We start from the raw sequence: 23,620 nt of genomic DNA, 5'->3' as shown, positions 1-23,620 counted from the left end.
CAACGGTTTTTAGTTTTGCTGGTTGACTGTCCCACAGTATTTGCTACAGTGACATTACTGCTCTTACGGCATACCGCCATGTAAATCCACCAGATGCAGGTGTATTGGCTTTTAAAGGGAAATTCATGTCACATCCAGAATACATATGTGATTAATTAAGGGACTAAATGCCCTCTGTCCCTTGCACCTTACTTTGCACCAAGTTTATGCACCATTTGACCAGCAAAAGTGGTCTACACGCCCTAAACAGCCTTGCGCCATGCACTTGGGCATAAATACTGAATCCTGGTGGAAAATCAGTAGTAAAGTTGCACAATCAGACTACAAACTGTCAATGTTTTTATTGCAGAATGTAACTACACCAAAGTTGTCAAATTACCCACAGAATATACCTGCAATGACCCTACATACGGCCATGCATTAATCCAAATTAAAAGAAATCGGCCATAAGTGAGTGCATAAAGACTCTACTCCAAACTTGCCTCCATCTTTGTTGCAAAACCACTCCCAATTTGTGCTCCTACTTTTTAAAAATCCTGTCCTCAAAACTAACACAATCCCTCATTTAAATTCTTTCCCATGATGCCATGCAGGTTTCTTATATATCAATATGTGTACAAGCGGCTCATCTCTCCCTCCTCCATACTCTACAAAATCAATATTAATCACAGCCATAATTCACTGGCCCTGAGTGACTCCGTTGGTTGTTACAGTTTTCATAATTACTATACCTTATCTTATCAGATAGACGCTTTAGCCATCTCCTCTGTTATTGAAATGACATTGATGGAGAAAAGTCTGGGCAATAACTTAAAGGGACAGTTCAGCCCAAAATCAGAAATAGATATTTGTCCTCTTACCTGTGGTGCTATTAAACAGCCTCAATGTTCTTAATGTGAGTTGCCGAGTGTTGGAGATAGCTGTAGAGATGTCTGCCTTCTCTTAAATGGGGATGTCAAGAGGGCCAATACTTTGTTAATAAGTTGATGCCAAATTTCTGAAAACATGATGGTACTGGAGATAGAATTCTTCTGGACCTAATGACATAATATATACGCCAACACGCGTTCTCTGCCATTAACTTCCACAGAAAGAAGAAGAACGGAAGAAGAACACAAGGAAAATGGCAACAGGTGCAGCTGCAGCAGCTCCGCCCCAACTTGCTGAAAAGAAAACTGTTTTTTTTCTTGAGGTGTATTTAGTTAATTCTTTGCAATGGGATCGCCGTGTTTTACATTGTGCTACAGATGCCAGCAGCTTGAAAAGGCGCTAAGCGTCTATTCTGTGCTGAGCGCTGCACACATGCCATTTTGTTCTGGTTGCCAAGAGTTGAAAAACATTCAACTATAACTAAAACCCTGTGCTCATCACTGTCACTTTTTACTTGGCTATCCAATCACAGTGAAAAAGGGGCGGGTTAAACAGCCTCCCACAAAGGCCAACCACCACAAAACAATAACAACAATAACAATGGAGAAGAAATATGTTAATGTACTCTATAGGCTATATGTTAACATATCTTTCCTTGCCCCCAAAATCTCATGAACCTACACAGACTTGTATTTAACAGTAAAATGTAAAAAAATAAACTTGGCAGTACATGGCAGTTATTGATTTGTTTTAGGTTTTTTGCCATGGTATCAAATTAGGTATCAAAGACCGTGGAATTTCGATTACTAAATTTCTAGCATTGAAGAAGTTTCATGTAGGAACTATTTTCTTTTTACCAAACTACACCCACCATCCATAGCAACACACAGAAGGAAGCGTGCGTCTACTCACAGACGAGAGGCTGGTGCTTGTGACAGTGCGAGATTCAAACATTAATAGCGCTCTCAGCTGAGCAGTAGCTTCTGTAAGGAGACATTGCTGTTGATTTTTTCAAATTTATTTTTTGGCACTTTGAGCACCACCATCTTGTTCCATTATATTGGAGAGAAAGCAGACATCTCTACAGCTGATATCTCCAACACTCTGCAACTCAAACCAAAACAATCTAGATTAATAAATAGCACTACAGGTGAGAGGGAAATATGTACTTTCATTTTGGTCCCTTTACCTATAAATTATATTCAGTGTACATGTACACTGCTTCTCAGAAGAAGATGTAGGAGCTTATAGGTAACAACGGGGGGATTACTGTATAAGATATATGCTCAGGAAGCTCATTTTAAAAGGAGGAATTCAATACCATCTTTCTGGGTGGAAGCTTCCATGCCGTCTCAAAGGCACCCAAAATGGCTTCTGCAAAAAAGGGATTATTACCATGACAGAAGCATGATGTGTTTCCCCATAGACAGACCTGTGGTGGTGGGTTGAAGCTCTGGGTTTAGGTTTTGGTAGCAGTGATAAACTTAGATATCAGGGTACCAGTGAGGAGGAGGCCTTTATTTCATTTACCTCCCACAATCAAAGGCACTGCAGGCCTCTTGAAAGGCAAAATAAATGGACATAAAAGATCCAGTGGTGCACACCGCATTGGTGGTAGAGCTGATAAGACGTTTTCAGAGAGTGTTTTTTCCTCCGGGTTTCCTCAGAGCAGCCGGGCTGGAGGGATAAAGTGATTGGCAGCAGGGGTCAGACAGTTGATCTGTCTCCTCATGGCTGTGCTGTTATCTACTGTGCTGTAGGTTCAGGCCTTCACACACAGGAGGCACCCACCGCCACACAGAGACAATGATTACTTCCACAGTGGAACCATGTTTAGAGAGTTTTCGATGGTGAGAAGAAAACCTGTCAACATGAGAGTACCTGAAGGGCAGTATGGAGAAATCTGTCTCTTTCAAACTGTTACTATCATCTGTCGAGATTTAGTTTTACTCTCCTCAAAGCTTTCAGCTGCTTCAGTTGTGAAAAAACACAAAGAGTATGTGTTTTTGTGTACTAGTCAGTGTTTGGTGTGACTTCTAAGAAAGGGCAGCATTTCAACTCTGGAGAGATGAGGGGGAGAAAAAAAGGGTAATAAGCAAAACTGCCAGCAGCACAAAATGGCTGTCGTAATCCGGTTATCCCCCGAGCTCTAAAGATACTGGTCCTCTCCTTAGGAGTCTATCTTTTCTTCTTATGTCAAAACTGTCCTCCATGCACTCAGGTGGATTAAAGAGTCACACTGTAGAAAGAAATTGACAGGTACAGAAAGACCTGGGGGTGAAAAGGAAATGAAAGAGGACACAGAGAGGCAGGCCGGGCGCTCCAGCCAGGGGAGTGTGCCAACGCCTGACAAGAAAAGAATCTATCAAGCTGAGGCCATGCCAGAGAAAAAACCCCCACTGATGTTTCCTACTAATTTACTGTATTGATCAACTGAATAATTACTGGAAGAGATGATTGCGTATTTTGTATCTTGTGAAATTAATTTTCTTCTTTCTCTGAATGGCTTAAGTGCTTGACAACTGTATTGTTCACTGATGCTGCTGCATTATCTGACTTGGGTTATATTGGGTTTAATGGCAGCTCCTCAGCAGAGTCCAATAATGCTATTAAAGTTGATGTCATTCTGGATAGATTTCATATGCATATCATCTTCCATTGTTGAAAAGGCCTGAACAAAAGGCCCTACTTCACATAAGCTGCTGTAAGCTTGGAAGGAGAAGCTGCTGCAGGACGAGCCTAGTCGCCAGAATAAAACAGTGGCATTGTACATTTCTGCAAACCACGGATACATTATGTACATTTCATACCTATCATATAACTGTTTCTAAAGTGACGTAGTTCAGATTGCACGTATATGAGCTGACTTTGACACTGGAGGTGGAGGGGATGGTGAGATGGCTGCCAAGCTGCAGACCGTTGTTTGAGACCAGCAACAAAACTGGGTGTTCTTTTGTGAGAAATCGGCAGCATTTCCAGCCATGACTGTGTCACCAGAACCAGGTATTTTAAGCCAAAACATGATAATTTCCTAATGTTTGTAACCCTCTATTGCCTGGTCAAATAGGGCCATAGTAAATAACATAAAAGCTCTGGCCAAGGCAATGGAGAGGGTCAGACAAATTTACCTATATGAATCAGGTTGGTCATTATTCTGTGGCTCGCTATGCCGAACGTGGTGATATGTGCATACACGTTTGTGCTTCATATGAATATGTGGAGGCACGTGAATACACATACAGTATTTGTGTACAAGCGGTTCAGTTATTTGTGATAGTTACTATTATAGCTACTCATTTTCTTGTCTTATTTATCCCGATATGTATTTTTTTTTCCTTCTCTTCCTTTTCTCTTCTCCCGGAGTCTTAACAACTGCAAGATTTGTAAAACATATGGACACATATGGATGACACGTGGCTATGTATATGTGATTTATTATTAGGACTTTGCAAAGAAACTAACTAAAAATTTGATCACTAAACCACTAAACCATGACCAAGTGGTTTTTGTGCCTAAACATAACCATGTGTTAACCACAGCGTCACTGAAACATTAATAAATGTGAAAGTCAACATATCCGCTACATAATAATGTACAAATGTTACATATCCATGGGTTGCAGAAATGTACAAAAATGCCAACGTTTTTTCTGGTGAGTGGGTTGGTAGGACATGTAATTTTTGACGATTCCTAGTTGGTTCGTTCATCAGAAGAATATGATCATATTTAATCACATCTTTTAAAGCCGGATAATACCTGGGTCCAGCTTCTCAACTGTTATGATTTTCCACTTTCCTTTATCTTTTGTGATAGTAAACTGTATGTTTAGGATTTGAAGTGGCAGTTAAACAAAATAAACAATATAAAGACGTCACCGTGGGCTTCGAAAAACTGTAACGGGCATTTGATGAACAAAAATTGTACTTCCAGGTCAGTCTATATTTTGGTGAATGAAAAACACTCTTGTTAGTCTCCACTGTCCTACAACGAATTTATTTATTTACACTCCTTGTACCAGGAAACAGACGCCACACATTAGTGGTGAGTGACAGTGAATACAAGGACGGGGCCAAATCACCATGACACAACACATATGTTTCATGTTTTCATACTTTTTTCACCAAAGCGTTTTTCTCCATTTTTGGACATTTTATAGTCCAAAAATAATCAAAAGTTTAACTGGCATTAAAATGATTGTTAGTTGCAGTCCTATATCATTGTAAACATTATAATTACTTTCACAGCTCATGTCTAATTCCTGTTTGGTTCACCAGATGAGTTTGCTGTGCTTTGCTGCTCATCATAGTAGACCTCAGCATGACTTATTTTAAAATGCTCTCATTATAAATACAGTTTCATTTCATGAAAATCAGTCATTTGAATGGAGTGAAAAGTTTCTGGAAATCAATTAATTATAACTAATTCTTTACTGAATCAGTTGTTTCTATTCATTAAATGATATGCCAGATTTTCAATTTGATTAAAAAAAAGTATGCAGACTATTAATTACTTTTACATATTTTCCTAAGAAACACATACTTCCACTTCGGGAAAATGAATCTCTTCTAATGTTTAGGCTGTTCCTGGACCAGTTACATTTTTAATACCTGTGGTTTTTGTTATATTCTTGCTTGGAAAACTTCAAGAGGTGATCAGTCATGGACTTAAACAATTTCTGGCCATTAGCTTTTATGAATATAGGTACACAGTAAATTAAGAACATATCATGACATTATTATTTACAGCTTTGTTGTCACTTTTGTATTTTTTTCCCCCTGTTTGTTTGTCTGTATGGTAATACTCAGTGTACTCGTATGTTTGTATGTTGACTCATTGGTGCTTGCTGATTATTGTACATTATTCTGAAATAAGAAGATGAAGAAAAAATGTAAAGTGTACCTTGGAATTATTATCATTATGTACTGTTCCTATTATATGATAGTGAACTGGTGAATGGGTTTCCGTCTGATTATGGGGAAAGTTCAGATGCACTCATACTTCAAATTTTGTCACTTCAGCTCCAAATAAATGCACTGAATCCCAAAACTACATTGAAGTCTAACAAGAGTTTCTGACACTTCTGAGCAGCCCATTAGGAAACATTTCAGGGGGAAAATCCCCAAGATTTCCAGTGCTCTGGGGGGGATTTCACTAAATCTTGTACTTATTCTCATGATACTTAGGAAAAGTAAAGCGGTTTTAATAGCTTTCCTCCTGACACGTTGATGGCGGAATATGCTTTGGCTCTGTGGTAGATAGCTTCAATCCCGAGAGGTTGGGAGAGAGAGTGGGGGGGAGAGATCTGCTCGTCTCTGCCTGCCAGTACACTTTTCATAAGGCCCCATCTAAACTAAATTAATACACTTCCTCCAACATCTGAGGATAAACCTGAGGGCCACATTACTGTGGCAGCCCCTATCAGCCGGCTTGTAATACAACCGAGTCAGCAGTCAATGAGATACATTTGCAACCAGGCATTTGTCAGCGACTCAGAGCCACAGAGGGAGGAGATTTAAAATGTCCTGCAGTAAATTAAGTCCTGCTTGAAAAGTGAAAGGTGCCGGCTAAGCAGGCGGCTGCTTACTTTAAATGACAGACTGGTTAAGGGGGTGATGATGGTGTGGTGATGGAGGGAGGAAGAAACTGAACCAGGGGCTAGAATTTCTTTTTACAGCTATAAAGCATTTTTATAAATGTAAATATGTTGCATGAGGAGACTGAAATATCTCTGAAGTCATGACTAACATTTGGATTGAATGTGATCTATATACATAATCATATTTCTGTGTTGTTTCTACACAATACAACTAACAGCGCTCTGCACTGAACTACGGCAGAACATCAAATTAAAGTGATTTGATACCAGTGAAGCTCAGAGAAGAATACCATTTAAAGTAGGTATTTGGATTAATTATCTCGTTAAAAGAGGCAACCTGAGGCCAATAATTAGGGAGGAGAGAAGCTCAGTCTTTGCTTGATCACTGGGGAGAGGTTATTTGCTGTGACATTGAGAAAAAAAAATCCAATGATACCTTCAGGTATTTAGAGGATGACTTGAAGATTAGAGTAATTAAAGTGAGGAATCAATTTGTTTGGTGTAAATTGTCTGCCTGCTTTGCCTTTTAAATTACTTAACTATTTCATAAAAAGTTACTTGAGTGGTAGCCAATGATGCCCGGCTAACTCAAGTCAATACTCAAGTATTATTATTATTATCAAGGATCTACAATCAGTGCTGGAGGAAGTATTTAGATCCTTTGCTTAAGTAAAAGTACTACAAATACTCTGTTGCAAGCTTAAGTCCTGCACTGAAAATGTTACTTAAGTAGAGTTCATAAGTACGATCAGGAAAATGTACTTAAAAGTAAGAATTACTCAATGCAGAAAAATGTTATACTATTAAATATTATATCATAAGATTATTATTACTCATGCATTAGTATAAAAGCAAGATTTTATTGTTATATTTGGCTTTAATGTGCTCATTTTAAACTATTAACTAATGATTATTTTAATTATAGATTAATCTGCTGATAAGTTTCTTCATTATTTGATTGATTTTTTAGTTTGTAAAAATTCACAAAATGGTGAGCTATGCAGTCATAATTACCCACAGCTCAAAGTGACACCTCCACAATGCTTATTTTGTCCAACCAATATCACAAACCTCAAAATGAATAATAAATAATTGAAAATTAATTAAAAAAAAAAAAAAAAGAAAGAAAGTTGGTTAGTTTAATTTACGACAAAGCATCACATTTTAGAAGCTCTTCGTGTTCCAACACCTCAGTTTGTGAAGTAACTAGTAAAAGCTGTAAAATAAATATAGTAAAGTAAAAGGTACAATAATTCCCTCTGAGATGTAGTGGAGTATAAGTATAAAGTGGCATGAAACAAAAAGACAAGTAAAGTACAAGTGTCTCACATTTGTACTAAAGTACAGTACCTGAGTAGTTTAATTCTACCGTGGTCTACAACAGTGGTTCCCAACTGATCCAGATTTCCCCATAGTCATTAGTTCAAGGTCCATGTAGTTAAATATATTCAGTGTCATACTTAAGGTCCATTGAGAATGGACCCACGACACACTTTTGGACTATGACCCACCAGCTGGGAACCACTGTTCTACAATACATGTTTTGTAAAACATTAGTGAAGCATTTAGTGACACCACAAACCTTTGAGTATGGCCTTGTGTAAGGTGGTGAGGTCGTAAATGTTTAAAAAACAATAATATAATAATCATTCTATTCTCTTCTCATTCTTGAAGGACCATAACAGTGTTTTGTACTTGTGGGATTTTTACTAAAATTCATGTATTTTTCAAAGCATACTGTAATATTTACTTATCAGAATGTTTTCCTTATACTTCAGTGAGAATACGTTGTTTCCATTTATGTGCATAGCACTAGAAAATTTCTGGACATGTATCCTAATCCAATCACATCTCTTCTTTTTGTGTGACCATATTGTTGTAAAACAGGAAGTAACAGGGACGGGCTTTACCTGTGCCTTTTATTGGATCTCTTAAAGTCCTTTACGGTGCTTTAAGCCAAAAGCTAGTCCATTTAATTCACATAAAAGGAGGAGCACTCACAACTTATCTTCTGCCATTTTTCTTTTTATTAAACCATTACTAACTCTACATTTACATCAAATATATAATAATAATAATAATAATAAGAAGAAGAAGAAGAAAATAAAAGCAGAGTATGTTGTTGGTGTCGGCAAGTTTCTCGCACTTGATTTTATAATGTAGCTTTACAAAATTAAAGGAAACGTGGCTGCCAAGAAAGTGGGAACAACACAGCTCCTGAAAAGACATGCAGAGACACTGGTATGGTCCTTTACTTTTATCTATTGCTTCTTTTCCCTAAGGAATGGGATTACAGTATCCATTTAAAAAACTGTGAATTATCAGCAACTTCCATTCTCATTCACAGCAGAACAGAAACTCTTTGCCATGTAACAGGGCGGGTACAGGAAAGAGGCACTTCTATAAAAACTCACACACTTCCTAGTACGAAGCCACTCTGCAAATGACAGAGCATGGCGCCACTAAGAGGCTTATGGAAATAATGGAAATAGTGTAGCCCCCGTGGCGATGATATGCTTGCTGTAACAGAAAGGGAAAGAGACTGGTATTTACCGAGATATCTCCTGGACTTGTGTTAAGCAGAGCAGTGGCTGTCCTGAGCCAGGCTGGAGGGAGGCGAGCAGAGATGCTGTCGCAACAGCAAGCTCAGATAAGCCCCAACTGGGTGAAGACAGAAAGGCATTAAGTGAGCATATCTGTGAGTTGTCTGATGCTCCTCCTGCAACGCTGGAGTGGGACTGTTCACAGACTGAGTAAGGCAGGTGATATAGACCCAGATCATTTGACTGTGTTCATTTGTAAGCACGTGCTTTTTAGCTCTTGGAAATCTGATTATAAGTCTCCCCTAAATGTCATTACACAGGTGATGTAGAGTCTAGAGAAAGAGGAACTGAAAGAAGCCAAAGAGCATCTGTGCATGTACTCGTTTTTCATCCATCCTGTATCTAAACTGCTAACATCTTGTCTCATCTCATCACCAGCCAATTTATTAGGTACACCTGTTCAACAGCTTGTTAGCACAAATACATAATCAGCCATTCACAGCAACTCAGTACATTTAGGCATGTAGACATGGTCAAGACGACTTGCTGAAGTTCAAACTGAGCATCAGAATGGAGAAGAAAGGTGACTTAAGTGACTTTGAATGTGGCATGGTTGTTGGTGCCAGACGGGCTGGTCTGAGTATTTCAGAAACTGCTGATCTACTGGGATTTTCACACACAACCATCTCTAATGTTTACAGAGGATGGTCCAAAAGAGAGAAACTATCCAGTGAGCGGCAGTTCTCTGAGTGAAAATGCCTTGTTGATGCCAGAGGTCATCATCTCTGAACCAACAACACGTCCAACCTTGAAGCAGATGGGCTACAGCAGCAGAGGACCACGCCAGGTGCCACTCCTGTCAGCTAACAATAGGAAACTGAGGCTACAATTCACACAGGCTCACCAAAAGTGGACAATAGATGAACGTTGCCTGGTCTGATGAGTCTGGATTCAGATGGTAGGGTCAGAATTTGGTGTCAACAACATGAAAGCATGGATCCATCCTGCCTTGTATCAACAGTTCAGGCTGCTGCTGGTGGTGTAATGGTGTGGGGGATATTTTCTTGGCACACTTTGGGCCCCTTAGTACCAACTGAGCATGGTTTAAACACCACAGCCTACCTGAGTATTCTTGCTTACCGTGCCAATCCCTTTATGACCACAGTGCACCCATCTTCTGATGGCTACTTCCAGCAGGATAATGCACCATGTCACAAAGCTCAAATCATCTCAAACTGGTTTCTTGAACACGTGCCTAATAAAGTGGCCAGTGAGCTATATATCTGTTGTATGACAATATGGGCGTCCATACTGGAGCTACAATTTGATCTAATGAGACTGTATTGCCTGTTTCATGTAGATGAAAAGGCACCACGTACAGAAAATAACACACACAGCTGATGTAGATCTACATATGAACAAAGGAACAACACAAAATCCTTACTGTAGTACTGCCAAAGTCCACTAGAGACCAGTAAAACAATGCTCTATACTTCATACCGATTTCAGCAATCACTTTTAATAAAACTATGTTTCAACAAATCAAATGTAACCGTACGACAAGACTGCAGGAAATTATTTCATACTATAGTGGATACACTTAGCAAAAGAAGGGCTCGTCCGGGATTTGAACCCGGGACCTCTCGCACCCAAAGCGAGAATCATACCCCTAGACCAACGAGCCACACTTACACATCAAAAATGCACAATTTATATTCTCACTCACCTTCAGGTGCTCTGTATGTTTTATACATGTTGAAATGTGTTAATGAAACTGTACAAAACCCCGACAAACTAGCCAGGAGAAACGGGGCTACCGGTAGCTAACAATTATAGCCAGTTAGCAAGCTAACCTAGCTTGTAACAAGTTACCACTTAGCTTCTAGCTAACGTTGACTCTGCACCAGAAAAAAAGTTCCTGACCGCTTTCAAATGAGCTTAAATTGGAAAATATCCCTTTGAGAAACAATAACTAGACTTGTCAGCCGAAGAAAACCGGCTTACCTGTCTTTTTTGTCCATGTAGAGTAGCTGTCAGATCGGTTATTTAAAACATAATATGTTCAAATTAGTAGCTAACACTGAGTATCTGACTTTCTTCTTCGCGTCACATAAATTAACGTTACCTCACTGATGGTTAACGGTAAAAACACAAGAAGTTGCACTCACTTGAACTTCACGCTCACACTCTATAGGCTAGTCGTTGAGCTTAATGCATTATAACATGCTATATTTAGCTACATAATGTTAGTTTAAAAAAAGGCTTTAAAATTAAAGGTGAAAAGGCTTGCTTGTTGTTACTGTAGTACTCCAGCCCTATTAAGGGAGCATTGGCGCCCTCCTTCGGCCACCTGTTGCTAATGCTAATTCAAATCTGATAACCTGCTAATAACTTTAAATGGAAAAGCACTTCCTAAACATTTCCTGCATCATTGCATGTAAAGATTTTTATAGAGAAGAAAAGTTATTTGAAAAACATTTTATGGGACTACAATATTTATCACATGTTGCAGGACAGCACCATAACTACATCAGATCTGCATGTACCAGGGGTTGACTGATGGAGAGGGCCTCTAAATGCTCCATGTGGGCTGTATCATAGACAAGATTATATCCTCCTGAGACCCTGTGTCCTCTTAGGGGGACGTCACATTTTGGGTTTACTTGGCTGTATAATTAATTCTGCTTAACTTAGACCTGTTGTCCTCGTTCGTGGACACTTTTTTGTGCCATCTATTGGTAGTGAGAGCCAGAGGTGGGTCGTAACTAGTTACATTTACTCAATTACATTTACTTGAGTAACTTTTTGGATAAATTGTAGTTTTAAGAGTATTTTTAATGCAAAATACTTTTTACTTTTACTTGAGTTATATTGTTTTAAAGTAACAATACTCTTACTTGAGTACAATATTTGGCTACTCTACCCACCTCTGAGTACATAATAATATATATATATATATATATATATATATTTATATATATATATATATATATACAGTACAGGCCAAAAGTTTGGACACACCTTCTCATTCAATGCGTTTTCTTTATTTTCATGACTATTTACATTGTAGATTCTCACTGAAGGCATCAAAACTATGAATGAACACATGTGGAGTTATGTACTTAACAAAAAAAGGTGAAATAACTGAAAACATGTTTTATATTCTAGTTTCTTCAAAATAGCCACCCTTTGCTCTGATTACTGCTTTGCACACTCTTGGCATTCTCTCCATGAGCTTCAAGAGGTAGTCACCTGAAATGGTTTCCACTTCACAGGTGTGCCTTATCAGGGTTAATTAGTGGAATTTCTTGCTTTATCAATGGGGTTGGGACCATCAGTTGTGTTGTGCAGAAGTCAGGTTAATACACAGCCGACAGCCCTATTGGACAACTGTTGAAATTCATATTATGGCAAGAACCAATCAGCTAACTAAAGAAAAACCAGTGGCCATCATTACTTTAAGAAATGAAGGTCAGTCAGTCCGGAAAATTGCAAAAACTTTAAATGTGTCCCCAAGTGGAGTCGCAAAAACCATCAAGCGCTACAACGAAACTGGCACACATGAGGACCGACCCAGGAAAGGAAGACCAAGAGTCACCTCTGCTTCTGAGGATAAGTTCATCCGAGTCACCAGCCTCAGAAATCGCAAGTTAACAGCAGCTCAGATCAGAGACCAGATGAATGCCACACAGAGTTCTAGCAGCAGACCAGCAGCAGACCACCATCTCTAGAACAATTGTTAAGAGGAGACTGCGCGAATCAGGCCTTCATGGTCAAATAGCTGCTAGTGTTACGAGTTTCAATGTGTGGAACTAGAGTAACAAATGATTTTTGTTGTGGTTCACTGCTCTCAACTCTCCTAGAAGGAACCCTGGAAAACAGAATCACGGAGTCAGTGAGTGAAAGAGCAAACCACCATCTTCTCCCCCGGATCTCAGTCTGAGGGAAGAGGGGGTCCCTCACCTTAGGCACCGCGGTGCAACAATACCTGCACTTTGGTTCCGCCTTCTTTTCCTTCCCCCTACATTAGCATTGTCTTCAACAATAAAATTTGAAATTACATTAAACATTGAACTGGTTATTGCCGGCACTAATAAAGTATGTGTAAAATGATACACTCGTGTGAACAACAGGTTTGGACCAGGAATAAACAAAAGGTGACTCAGTATTCTCACATTAGGGTGTATCACACACTCCCCAACAAATAAAAGTGGCTCCTGACACAAGATATTCTGAATAATTTCACTCTGAACATTACATACATTTTCTTTTTTTTTTCAACAAAACACATCCAAACTCTCAATGAGTGTATCCCTTTAAGATCCATAAAGTGTGAAATGTATAGTGTGTGTGTTTCAGATCTCATCAGGTGAGTATACAGTGTATGGTGTATGTGTTCCAACAGGTAAGTATGAAATGTATAGGGTATATGTGGTCCGGGTAGGTATGAAATGTATAATGCATGAGTGATTCAACAGGTAGGTATGAAATGTGTGGACGTATGTATGGTGTATATGGTGATTCAGGTCTCTTCAGGTGAGTATGGAATGTATGTAATTGTCTTTCATGGCGTCTCATCCACAGTGGGCTGGGTACACGACAGGTAGGTATGGGTATGGGGCGATGGATGGGGGTTGGTAGGGGTGGAAATATGGCAGACAGAGATGCTGGTAAGTACACTGTACTGGCTGGATTCCAACTGCACTCACCGTGGGACGTGGTTGGTAAGCTGGTTGACCCAGGGATGGATAAGTAAACACATAACCTGGCCGTCTGTCTCTGGTGGACTGTCTCAGAGAGATCTGATGTTCACGTTGCCGTGTGGGGACATTGTTCTCTTGATGGACAGTGTGCAGTTCCTCTTGAATGGGTGTAGGTTGAAGCTGCTCCATGTCATGTTCATCCTCGCTGGATGCCACCTGTTCCTCACCTCTGACACTCTCTCTGTCCTGTTCAGGTACTGCGTGAGTTGTTTCCCCCAGGTAGGTCTCATTCTGTTTGGATCTGTTTTGGAAGTCAGGAGCAACATGTGGATCAGGTAAGTGACTCTCAGCTCTTGGTTTCTCCACCGGTATTCGCAACCAGTAACGAGGCACGCCTTCCTCTTCCTCAGAGTCACTTATATCTGGGCTCTGTGTCTCATGTGTGGGTTTTGGGGTGTCTGAAGCTCTCTTAGTTCTCTTTTGTGACTCAGCTGTGTTGGTGGTCGGATTCTGGAGAGTCTCTACCGGTAGGTCGTTCACTTGTAACAGTAGGTTCCTGTGCAGAGTGCGAACTGGTCGACCTCCCGCCTCAGGGCTTACTTTGTAGACAGGGTTTTCCCCAACCTGTTCTCTCACAATGTAGATAAGCTGCTCCCAGTATGGTCTAAGCTTTCCAGGGCCCCCTCGTTCACTGAGATTGCGTACAAGGACTCTGTCCCCAGGCTGAAGAACCACACCTCTGCTCCTTTTATCGTAGTATGTCTTTCCTTTTGAGCTGGACTGCCTCTGACCCCCTTGTTCTATACGAACCTGCGGAGGAAAGCGCCGCCTTAGGACAGCTGAGTGTTGGAGAAGGCCTCTTGGAAATCAATAACACCCGACGGCCTTATGTTAAAGTGCCCATCTCCAATCACTCAAAACATGAGGTCACCCTGCCAAAGAGAACCTCCCTGGGAACCATCCAACATGTCATCAAGGTTCTTGAGACCGATGCACCAGAGTCACATCAGGCTGATTCCACACCAAGGAAGGTAGCAACAGTCGAGGTTAATGGCATCACTTCTCCCAGCACCTCTCCACCCGAGTCCTGGCTTCCTCCTGTTGATATCAGTCACCTGAACCCTGAACAACAACAGTCGGTGAAGGAAGTGCTCTACGAGGAATGTGGAGCATTCTCCCGTAATAGTGACGACATAGGATGTATTCCCTCCCTACAGATGGAGATCAGGACTAAGGATGACATTCCAGTTCAGAGGGCCTACGCATCCATCCCAAAACCACTCTACAGAGAAGTTAAGGAGTACATCCAGGAGCTGTTGGTTAAAGGGTGGATTGTGAAGTTCCAGTCACCTTATGCAGCTCCTGTCATCTGTGTAAGAAAGAAAGATGGGTCCTTACGCCTGTGTGTTGACTACCGGCTCCTCAACAACAAAACTGTGCAGGACCGTCACCCTCTTCCTAGAATCCAGGACCTCGCTGACTCCCTGGGAGGATATGCCTGGTTTTCGATCCTGGATCAGGGAAAGGCTTACCATCAAGGCTTTATTGCCGAAGGATCAAGGTACCTGACTGCATTCATAACCCCATGGGGGCTCTACGAGTGGGTCCGGATGCCGTTCGGATTGTTGAACACTCCAGCAGCTTTTCAAAGGAGCATGGAAGGGATGCTCGACACGCTGAGAGATGAGTGCTGCATTCCCTATCTCGACGATGTGTTGTGCTTCTCCAGGTCCTTTGATGAGCACGTGCAGGTGTTACGCAGAGTCCTCCAAGCCCTGCAACGACACAGGGTAAAGCTGAAGCCGGAGAAATGTGAGCTCTTCCGCAAAGAGGTCCGATATGTTGGCTGGTTGGTGTCAGCGGAAGGGGTAAAAATGGACCCCAAAGACCTTGAAGCAGTGCGGGCACTGAAACACAAGACACCACAGACAGTTGGGGACGTCAGGCAGTTGCTTGGGTTCCTGAGTTACTACCGAACATACATGCAGGACTTTTCACGCATAGCAAAGCCCCTGTACAACTTGCGCCAATCAAAGCCCGACGCCCCTCAGCCCAAGCCGCCACGAGGAAAAACAAAATGCCACCAGCAGTCCTCCCGAACCCCGGTAGAGTGGACTATACAACACCAACAGATCCTTGAACAGCTTGTGGACCGGCTGACCAAGCCCCCAGTGCTGGCATACCCTGATTTTGACCGCCCCTTCACACTCCACACAGATGCCTCCCAAAAAGGTCTCGGTGCAGTACTTTATCAGAACTAGGATGGGAAGATGAGGGTGATTGGATACGGGTCACGCACACTAACACCAGCGGAACAGAATTATCACCTACACAGCGGAAAGCTTGAATTCCTGGCGTTGAAGTGGGCGATATGTGAAAAGTTCCGGGATTATCTGTTCTACGCCCCGCATTTCACAGTCTTCACTGACAATAATCCGCTCACATACAGTACAGGCCAAAAGTTTGGACACACCTTCTCATTCAATGCGTTTTCTTTATTTTCATGACTATTTACATTGTAGATTCTCACTGAAGGCATCAAAACTATGAATGAACACATGTGGAGTTATGTACTTAACAAAAAAAGGTGAAATAACTGAAAACATGTTTTATATTCTAGTTTCTTCAAAATAGCCACCCTTTGCTCTGATTACTGCTTTGCACACTCTTGGCATTCTCTCCATGAGCTTCAAGAGGTAGTCACCTGAAATGGTTTCCACTTCACAGGTGTGCCTTATCAGGGTTAATTAGTGGAATTTCTTGCTTTATCAATGGGGTTGGGACCATCAGTTGTGTTGTGCAGAAGTCAGGTTAATACACAGCCGACAGCCCTATTGGACAACTGTTAAAATTCATATTATGGCAAGAACCAATCAGCTAACTAAAGAAAACCGAGTGGCCATCATTACTTTAAGAAATGAAGGTCAGTCAGTCCGGAAAATTGCAAAAACTTTAAATGTGTCCCCAAGTGGAGTCGCAAAAACCATCAAGCGCTACAACGAAACTGGCACACATGAGGACCGACCCAGGAAAGGAAGACCAAGAGTCACCTCTGCTTCTGAGGATAAGTTCATCCGAGTCACCAGCCTCAGAAATGGCAAGTTAACAGCAGCTCAGATCAGAGACCAGATGAATGCCACACAGAGTTCTAGCAGCAGACCCATCTCTAGAACAACTGTTAAGAGGAGACTGCGCCAATCAGGCCTTCATGGTCAAATAGCTGCTAGGAAACCACTGCTAAGGAGAGGCAACAAGCAGAAGAGATTTGTTTGGGCCAAGAAACACAAGGAATGGACATTAGACCAGTGGAAATCTATGCTTTGGTCTGATGAGTCCAAATTTGAGATCTTTGGTTCCAACCGCCGTGTCTTTGTGAGACGCAGAAAAGGTGAACGGATGGATTCCACATGCCTGGTTCCCACTGTGAAGCATGGAGGAGGAGGTGTGATGGTGTGGGGGTGTTTTGCTGGTGACACTGTTGGGGATTTATTCAAAATTGAAGGCACACTGAACCAGCATGGCTACCACAGCATCCTGCAGCGACATGCCATCCCATCCGGTTTGCGTTTAGTTGGACGAACAGGACAATGACCCCAAACACACCTCCAGGCTGTGTAAGGGCTATTTGACCAAGAAGGAGAGTGATGGAGTGCTGCGGCAGATGACCTGGCCTCCACAGTCACTGGACCTGAACCTAATCGAGATAGTTTGGGGTGAGCTGGACCGCAGAGTGAAGGCAAAGGGGCCAACAAGTGCTAAACACCTCTGGGAACTCCTTCAAGACTGTTGGAAAACCATTTCAGGTGACTACCTCTTGAAGCTCATGGAGAGAATGCCAAGAGTGTGCAAAGCAGTAATCAGAGCAAAGTGTGGCTATTTTGAAGAAACTAGAATATAAAACATGTTTTCAGTTATTTCACCTTTTTTTGTTAAGTACATAACTCCACATGTGTTCATTCATAGTTTTGATGCCTTCAGTGAGAATCTACAATGTAAATAGTCATGAAAATAAAGAAAACGCATTGAATGAGAAGGTGTGTCCAAACTTTTGGCCTGTACTGTATGTGAGCGGATTATTGTCAGTGAAGACTGTGAAATGCGGGGCGTAGAACAGATAATCCCGGAACTTTTCACATATCGCCCACTTCAACGCCAGGAATTCAAGCTTTCCGCTGTGTAGGTGATAATTCTGTTCCGCTGGTGTTAGTGTGCGTGACCCGTATCCAATCACCCTCATCTTCCCATCCTAGTTCTGATAAAGTACTGCACCGAGACCTTTTTGGGAGGCATCTGTGTGGAGTGTGAAGGGGCGGTCAAAATCAGGGTATGCCAGCACTGGGGGCTTGGTCAGCCGGTCCACAAGCTGTTCAAGGATCTGTTGGTGTTGTATAGTCCACTCTACCGGGGTTCGGGAGGACTGCTGGTGGCATTTTGTTTTTCCTCGTGGCGGCTTGGGCTGAGGGGCGTCGGGCTTTGATTGGCGCAAGTTGTACAGGGGCTTTGCTATGCGTGAAAAGTCCTGCATGTATGTTCGGTAGTAACTCAGGAACCCAAGCAACTGCCTGACGTCCCCAACTGTCTGTGGTGTCTTGTGTTTCAGTGCCCGCACTGCTTCAAGGTCTTTGGGGTCCATTTTTACCCCTTCCGCTGACACCAACCAGCCAACATATCGGACCTCTTTGCGGAAGAGCTCACATTTCTCCGGCTTCAGCTTTACCCTGTGTCGTTGCAGGGCTTGGAGGACTCTGCGTAACACCTGCACGTGCTCATCAAAGGACCTGGAGAAGCACAACACATCGTCGAGATAGGGAATGCAGCACTCATCTCTCAGCGTGTCGAGCATCCCTTCCATGCTCCTTTGAAAAGCTGCTGGAGTGTTCAACAATCCGAACGGCATCCGGACCCACTCGTAGAGCCCCCATGGGGTTATGAATGCAGTCAGGTACCTTGATCCTTCGGCAATAAAGCCTTGATGGTAAGCCTTTCCCTGATCCAGGATCGAAAACCAGGCATATCCTCCCAGGGAGTCAGCGAGGTCCTGGATTCTAGGAAGAGGGTGACGGTCCTGCACAGTTTTGTTGTTGAGGAGCCGGTAGTCAACACACAGGCGTAAGGACCCATCTTTCTTTCTTACACAGATGACAGGAGCTGCATAAGGTGACTGGAACTTCACAATCCACCCTTTAACCAACAGCTCCTGGATGTACTCCTTAACTTCTCTGTAGAGTGGTTTTGGGATGGATGCGTAGGCCCTCTGAACTGGAATGTCATCCTTAGTCCTGATCTCCATCTGTAGGGAGGGAATACATCCTATGTCGTCACTATTACGGGAGAATGCTCCACATTCCTCGTAGAGCACTTCCTTCACCGACTGTTGTTGTTCAGGGTTCAGGTGACTGATATCAACAGGAGGAAGCCAGGACTCGGGTGGAGAGGTGCTGGGAGAAGTGATGCCATTAACCTCGACTGTTGCTACCTTCCTTGGTGTGGAATCAGCCTGATGTGACTCTGGTGCATCGGTCTCAAGAACCTTGATGACATGTTGGATGGTTCCCAGGGAGGTTCTCTTTGGCAGGGTGACCTCATGTTTTGAGTGATTGGAGATGGGCACTTTAACATAAGGCCGTCGGGTGTTATTGATTTCCAAGAGGCCTTCTCCAACACTCAGCTGTCCTAAGGCGGCGCTTTCCTCCGCAGGTTCGTATAGAACAAGGGGGTCAGAGGCAGTCCAGCTCAAAAGGAAAGACATACTACGATAAAAGGAGCAGAGGTGTGGTTCTTCAGCCTGGGGACAGAGTCCTTGTACGCAATCTCAGTGAACGAGGGGGCCCTGGAAAGCTTAGACCATACTGGGAGCAGCTTATCTACATTGTGAGAGAACAGGTTGGGGAAAACCCTGTCTACAAAGTAAGCCCTGAGGCGGGAGGTCGACCAGTTCGCACTCTGCACAGGAACCTACTGTTACAAGTGAACGACCTACCGGTAGAGACTCTCCAGAATCCGACCACCAACACAGCTGAGTCACAAAAGAGAACTAAGAGAGCTTCAGACACCCCAAAACCCACACATGAGACACAGAGCCCAGATATAAGTGACTCTGAGGAAGAGGAAGGCGTGCCTCGTTACTGGTTGCGAATACCGGTGGAGAAACCAAGAGCTGAGAGTCACTTACCTGATCCACATGTTGCTCCTGACTTCCAAAACAGATCCAAACAGAATGAGACCTACCTGGGGGAAACAACTCACGCAGTACCTGAACAGGACAGAGAGAGTGTCAGAGGTGAGGAACAGGTGGCATCCAGCGAGGATGAACATGACATGGAGCAGCTTCAACCTACACCCATTCAAGAGGAACTGCACACTGTCCATCAAGAGAACAATGTCCCCACACGGCAACCTGAACATCAGATCTCTCTGAGACAGTCCACCAGAGACAGACGGCCAGGTTATGTGTTTACTTATCCATCCCTGGGTCAACCAGCTTACCAACCACGTCCCACGGTGAGTGCAGTTGGAATCCAGCCAGTACAGTGTACTTACCAGCATCTCTGTCTGCCATATTTCCACCCCTACCAACCCCCATCCATCGCCCCATACCCATACCTACCTGTCGTGTACCCAGCCCACTGTGGATGAGACGCCATGAAAGACAATTACATACATTCCATACTCACCTGAAGAGACCTGAATCACCATATACACCATACATACGTCCACACATTTCATACCTACCTGTTGAATCACTCATGCATTATACATTTCATACCTACCCGGACCACATATACCCTATACATTTCATACTTACCTGTTGGAACAGGGGTTCCAACAGGTAACTGGGGTACCCTACACCACACATGAGCTGTTCTAACAGGGGGAATGATAGTATGGTCTTTGCCCACCCTTATTGTGACTGGATCACAGTATGTCCTAGGTGGCACCTGGATGAAACTCACAATGGCCTCCACCTGTTCTTCCTCTATTCCAAATGCACTGCGGAGAAGGCTGATAATCATTGCAACTGCCTCACCAGAGGACTCCTTCCTTCTGATGATCTCCTCCAGTACATTGGCTCCTAGAAGGGGCTGAGGCAGTGGCAGCTGGCTGACTAGGAAAGGGGCCTGTATGGTGAGATTGGGGTCGTCATTCCCGGCGAGATTGACTGTGAGCTCAACCCATCCACTGTATGGGACGGTATGGCCAGTGACTGCATAGACGCCAAGTTCTTCCCCTAAGAGGTCAGAAAGGGGTCTCACTGTATAATTGGGGATGTGAGTGTCAGTCCATTCTTGGTCAATTATGCTCACTTGCGAGCCTGAATCAAACAGGACTGTTGCTGGATAACCGCCAATCAAACATTTCAGCAGACTTTTCTTTCCAACTAGGGGTGCCTTGCAGGTGGTGGTGCTCTGGCCGGTAAGTGTGTGTGGCTTTTGTTGTTTGTTTTGCTTGGGGTGTCGTGTTATTTGATTGGGGATGTGGCCTACTGCTTGGGACTGAAGCTGCTCACCGGTCTCTGGGTGTCCCTCCACAGAGACCGATTCCCGTTTCCCTGCACCTTGACTCGTTTCAAACATCCCACTGCTCTGTGTCCTGCCTCTCCACACACGAAGCAGTGGCTACACTCCTGTAAATTCTGCTCAATACATTTCGGACAACGAGCTGTTCTACCTCTCACCTGGACTGCAGGTTGTCTCAACTGTGGTTGGGCAGGTCTGCTGGGGGGTGGCTGAGAGGGAGAGTGTGACTGTATGTGGGCTGGCATAGGGACTGGCATAGTTAGAGGGTGAGACACCTGAGTGTTTGCTGTCCGCTGATCAATCAAAGAAGCCACCATGTGTGTCAGGGTCTCCACCTGAGCACTGAGCTGTTGTATTGTCTGGAGATTTTTATTGTCTGCTGCTGTATCCCGTGACTTGTCATTGTTGTGACAATCTCTCTTCTCAATTTTGGCACTGTGCGCTTGTGTTGTCTTTTGTCGGGGGGGTTGGCCAAGTCTGCGCTGGTGCTCATTCTCGTCGCTTATTATTTTCATGACCTGGCTAAGGATTTCCTCATCTGTGACTTGGCTGTTTGAGATTAGAGGCCTCAATCTCTGCTGGAGGTCAGTATGTTTTGTCCCCAAGCCCTGATAGATAGTATGGAGGAAGACTTCTTGGATGGTCTTAGGATCATATGAAATGTCTGTACTGGCCTGCCGGGACTGGAAAAGGAGTTTCTGTTTGAGCCCAGTCATGCGGTACAGAAACTGCTGGGGTGATTCTTGGTCTGATTGCCTGGCGCACATCAATTCCTGGAACATCTCAGTCGTTGCTTTCTCGCCAAGGTGGGACCTGAGGAAGCCTTTGAGTTCAGACACTGTAATAGAATCTTTGTTTACAAGCATATCCTTAAAGGCCCCTGGCTTGATGACCCTCAACACCCCTCTGACCACCTCTGCCTCTGCGAAGCCCTCTTTCACTCCCTCGATGATTTGTTTACTGATGTTGTTGTAATTTAAATCAGAGTTCTGATCTCCAACCTGACCACCATGTACTTTGAAGTCTCTGCGCTGCAGGTAGGAGAGGTCCTTCAGAACCACTGGCCTCTCTGAGATCATCTGTGGCATACAGTGTGACTCTGACTCACCTTGGTGGGGGTAAGTTGTGGTTGGTGGGGTCGCTGTAGACTCACATCGTCTGAGTTTCTCACCCAGCTCTTCATACACTTGTCTCAGTCCTTCTACTGACTGTATCGTGGTATTGGTATGAGTGTTAGGGTGGGGTTGTGGTTGCATAACTGTGCTGTTAGAGTTAGAATGAGATTGTGATGCAGAGTTTGGAACTGTAGTGGACGGACTGTGACTAGGTGTAACATGTGTGTTATCATCACCCAATGCACTGACTGGAAAATTAACAGGAGCATTAGCATTCACTACTTTACATATCAAATCATTTAAAACCAACAACTGACCCACACCTTCATCCTCAAGTCCTAGTAAGGTGTCAGACTGCATGTAGGAGACGACATACTCCATGCAGCTTTCTTCATCATTCGGATTCAGCTCTCCTTCGAGTTGGCTATCGGTTGCAATGTCTTTTGCAACCTGATAGATGTCGTTGTTCGAGAGTCTGAGTAGTTGTTTCTTGATACTCCATACTAATTCTTTGCGAACTGCTGACATGGTGTGTGGTCCTGATGTCACCTTGCAGTTTGTTAGTTCAGTAAATCAGCAGTGTAGTGACTTGGTAAATAGGGTGTGTGTGCGTGTTGACCTCCCGATCACAGGTGAGACCCCCTGATGCTGGTGTGCGATGACCACAGGATCAGCGGTGTAGCGTGCACTGGCCTCAGGATCAGCAATGTGGCTCACCGGTGACTAGCGTGCACTGGCCTCAGGATCAGCAGTGCGGCTCCTAAGCGAGGTGAAGATCCCCTATCTCCTTGGACACCCACCGGTTGACTCCTGGCCTGCAGCAGCGTCTTGTCACCTTGGTCGCGCAGTTCTGGTATCTCTGGATCTGCTCCTCCGATGGTTATGATGAGGAGAGATCCCGGACGAGCCCCCACAGTTTGTTACGAGTTTCAATGTGTGGAACTAGAGTAACAAATGATTTTTGTTGTGGTTCACTGCCCTCAACTCTCCTAGAAGGAACCCTGGAAAACAGAATCACGGAGTCAGTGAGTGAAAGAGCGAACCACCATCTTCTCCTCCGGATCTCAGTCTGAGGGAAGAGGGAGGGGTCCCTCACCTTAGGCACCGCGGTGCAACAATACCTGCACTTTGGTTCCGCCTTCTTTTCCTTCCCCCTACATTAGCATTGTCTTCAACAATAAAATTTGAAATTACATTAAACATTGAACTGGTTATTGCCGGCACTAATAAAGTATGTGTAAAATGATACACTCGTGTGAACAACAGGTTTGGACCA

At 43.4% G+C, this 23,620-nt stretch overlaps 1 long non-coding RNA gene and 1 other non-coding gene across 2 annotated transcripts; both read right to left on the bottom strand.

The window, feature by feature from the left end:
• Positions 1–7,304: 7,304 nt before the first annotated feature.
• On the bottom strand, positions 7,305–11,308 carry LOC144465096 (uncharacterized). The gene is made up of 3 exons (XR_013492445.1): positions 11,014–11,308; positions 9,020–9,127; positions 7,305–8,683 (listed from the first exon to the last, which is right to left on the bottom strand). It is a non-coding gene; the product is annotated as an uncharacterized LOC144465096 (long non-coding RNA).
• trnap-ugg (transfer RNA proline (anticodon UGG)) lies at positions 10,622–10,693 on the bottom strand. Its single transcript has one exon. It is a non-coding gene; the product is annotated as a tRNA-Pro (tRNA).
• Positions 11,309–23,620: the final 12,312 nt, after the last annotated feature.

This window comes from Epinephelus lanceolatus, chromosome 12 (genome assembly GCF_041903045.1).
Source record: "Epinephelus lanceolatus isolate andai-2023 chromosome 12, ASM4190304v1, whole genome shotgun sequence".
NCBI lineage: Eukaryota > Metazoa > Chordata > Actinopteri > Perciformes > Serranidae > Epinephelus > Epinephelus lanceolatus.
This window is presented reverse-complemented; position numbering and strand designations above follow the sequence as displayed.